The following is a 3,789-nucleotide window of genomic DNA, read 5'->3' on the forward strand; positions in this document are numbered from 1 at the left end:
CCAAATTGCTTTGGGGCCAGACAGTTTTCCAATCCTGGGGTTATTGAGGATATACAGAGGAATAAGTTGCTGTCCCTAAAGTGCTTAAGGTCTGGGGGTGCCTGGTTGGCTCAGTCAGAAGAGCATGTGACTCTTAATCTTGGGATTCTGAATTTGAGCCCACATTGGGTGTAGAGGTTGCTTAAAAGTAAAATCTTTAAGGGGTGCCTGGGTGGCTCAGTTGGTTAAGCAGCAGATTTCAGCTCGGGTCATGATCTTGCAGTTTGTGAATTCGAGCCCCACATTGGGCTCTGTGCTGACAGTTCAGAACCTGGAGCCTGCTTCAGTTTCTGTGTTTCCCTCTTTGTCTGCTCCTAACCCATTTGTGCTCTCTCTCTGCTTCTCAAAAAAAAAAAAAAAAAAAAAAAAAAAGTTAAAAATAAATAAATAAAATCTTTAAAAAAAACATGCTTAAGGTCTGGTCACACAGAAAACTTTCTGAGGCATTAAGAATCCTCGTATAAGGTGTTTCTTAAGAAGGCAAAGAAGGGGCGCCTGGGTGGCGCAGTCGGTTAAGCGGCCGACTTCAGCCAGGTCACGATCTCGCGGTCCGTGAGTTCGAGCCCCGCGTCGGGCTCTGTGCTGACAGCTCGGAGCCTGGAGCCTGTTTCCGATTCTGTGTCTCCCTCTCTCTCTGCCCCTCCCCCGTTCATGCTCTGTCTCTCTCTGTCCCAAAAATAAATTAAAAAAAAAAAAAAAAAAAAAAAAAAAAAAAAACGTTGAAAAAAAAAAAAGAAGGCAAAGAAAAAAATAGAAATCATGCAAATGTCTAATAACAAGATGAAATTCTGGCATACCTAATAGCAGTTAAGCAATTATTAGAAATTATGACTAAAGACTGGTGCCTGGCTGGCTCAGTTGGTAGAGTATGCGACTCTTAATGTCAGGGTTGTGAGTTTGAGCCCCACATTGGGTGTGGTGCCTAACTTGAAAAAAAAAGAAAATTATGACTAAAGAACTTAAAAAGAAACATTCATGACAAATTTAAGGGGGGGGGAAAGGAGTATTCAGACTATTTGGCAATTTTGATTTTTAAAATATGCACAAAGAGACTAGAGGGAAATAATAATCTTGTTCTCCAGATTTCAAATTGTTTTCTAAACTATTATGTAGCTTCTAACTGTCCAACGATAAGCATGTATTGTTCTTATCATCATGAAAGTAATAAAGATTATTTAAATAATCATCAGTCTCATATCATGGAAAAATACAGTGATGGGGGTCAATTGTGGACCCTGTTTTGTTTTGTTTAGTTTTAAGTAATCTCCACACCTAACATGGGGCTCAAACTCAGGACCCTGAGATCAAGAGTCACATGCTCCACTAACTGAGCCAGCCTGGTGCCCATTTGTTACTTCTCTGGGCCTCAGCTTCCTCATCTATAAAATGAAGACCTGAGGACAAGATGAGAATCCCTTCCTCTTTGAAAAATTCAAACTTTCTTTTATTTCTTTATTTGAGAGTGAGAGAGAAAGTGTGTGTGTGTGTGTGTGTGTGTGCACACAAAGAACCAAGGAGGGGGCAGAGGGGCAAAGGCAGGGGAGAGAGAGAGAATCTTAAGCAGGCTCCATGGTGGGGGTGGGGGGACTCGATCCCATGACCCTGGGATCATGACCTGAGTGGAAATCAAGAGTCGGATGCTCAAGCAACTGAACCACCCAGGCGCTCCTCAAACTAACTTCTAAAGGATACCTGAGTTTAGAAAACTGGCCAGGCTCCTCCACCTGGAAAAAGTGGGGCTGAAGAAAGATTTTGAGGGAAGGAAGGATTTGGATTAGTAAGGGGTGGGGAAGAAGAGGAAGAATATTGCTGGGCCAAAGTTGGAGACACGCCTGATGGGAAGATCTATTCTAGGGAAGAAGGGTGAAGAGTGGGAATACAGCCAAAATGGACTGAGGCCTCTGAAAGATGGTCAGGAGATCCATGGGTTCACCAGGTTGGCTCCATCTGGAGGTGCCAGAAGTTGGGAGTACCTAGAAAACTCTGGGTAAAGTGACACATTTATCACTAATATGAGTACCTGATTCCTATAGGAGGCTGTTCTCTTCATAACAGGGCCTGAATCATGTGTTGGCAATGGGGGTGGTGGGAAACCATGGTGCTCCTGGTCTTGACACAAGCACACAATGGTTCCCTGGCACACAGTAGGTGTTCAACAATTTATTAAAGGAATGTGTCACTGGGAAAGATATCTCCTATTTTTTAGGCTTCCACTTAGGTTTCCATTTAGGCTTCCATCTGTGAAATGGCAGATTGGGAAGGAAATTATAATTTGTTGGGGGGACATGTCACAGGAACATTGTATACTTTCACACTCCCGTATGGTAGAGCCAGCCCTATTTAGAGGTCGGCACACTGAGGCTCAGAAGAGTTGAGTCACTTGTTCACGGCTTCTCTCACTCCACCCACACTGCACATCACTTCCAATCTCAAAACACAGGTGCCATTACCCGGTTTGCAAGGAAAGTCAGAATCACACCCACAGACGCCTGGTCTCGGCTGGGGTCACACAGGAGTCCCCTAATACCCCCGCAGTGTCTTCCCAGGTCCAAACAGCCTCTGGACAGGATCCCCCCAGGTCGGGGGTCGAGTTCCCAGACGGGGCCGACACGGAGGGCAGTGCGACCGGAGGGGAACAAGGGTTTTTACAAGGTGACGGCAGGGTCTGGCCCAGTCTGCGTGGGTTTTCAAGTCGGAGGCAAAACAGCTGGGAGACCGCGTGCTCCAGGCCCGCAGAGGGGTGTCACCACCACCCCGCCATGCCCTTAGGTTGCTCTTCCCCACCCCCCACCCCGGCCCTGGGGCTCTGAATAGGAGGAGAAAAGGTGTGTGGGGGGAGGCGGTATTTAAGCAGAGGGAGGCGAGGACCCAAAGGCGGGGTTGGGGGTTGGAGGCAGGAAGGCGAAAGGAATCTTCTAGATCCTTCGAGGTACCCCCTCCCTGGGCTAATAACTATTTGGGTTCCAAAGACTCATCTCCCCGCCCAGAGTTCTATTCAGTGACTGGGAGCGGGAAGGGAGTTTGATCTAAGTCCCACCCTCTAGGCTGGAAGCCTGACGCCAGAGAGGGGAAGTGATTTCCTCAAGGTCACGCAGCAAAACAGCAGCCAGTCAGGGCCAAAGCCCAGGTGTCGGGCCCCCGACGGCCATAGTCTTTAGAACCCGGCCCCCAACAGCTCTGCGTTCGGGGAAGGCAGGAATGTGGACTGGGACTGGGAGGCTGGATATGGGAGTGAAATGAGAGCGCCGAACACCCCATAACCCCAAATCATGGTCCAAGGTGGGGGGGGGGGGTGTCTCCTTCCTGAAGCTGACGACCCAGGAGACCCGCTTCGGGCGCGGGCGCCGCTCTCGTGGGGCCGCCGGGTGGCGGCGGGCTAGGGACACAGGGGCGCGGGTGCCTCGCACGCAGCTCCACCTCCCGCGGGCTGGGACTGCACGGTGCGAGCGGACCCTTTAAGAAAGTTCACTGGGCGAGTTCATCAAAGTTTAAAAACTTGTCGTGCAGAAGGGAAAGGGGAAAGGAGACCGAGGGAGAGAAGCCGCGGGAGAGAGGGGAAAAGCCCCGCCGGAGGCTGGCGCGCCGCGGCCCCGGCCGGGGCGAGCCCGCAGTGGGCGGCGGGGATTGGCTGCGCGTTCCCCCGGAGACCGCGAGGAGGGCGGGGGAGGGGGCTGGCCGGGCCCCAGCTGAGGCCGGTTCCGGCCCCCGCCCCCCGCCACCGCCCGGCGCCCGCCCCCTCCCCCGGCGCCC

This window comes from Neofelis nebulosa, chromosome 7 (assembly GCF_028018385.1).
Source record: "Neofelis nebulosa isolate mNeoNeb1 chromosome 7, mNeoNeb1.pri, whole genome shotgun sequence".
Taxonomy (NCBI): Eukaryota; Metazoa; Chordata; class Mammalia; order Carnivora; family Felidae; genus Neofelis; species Neofelis nebulosa.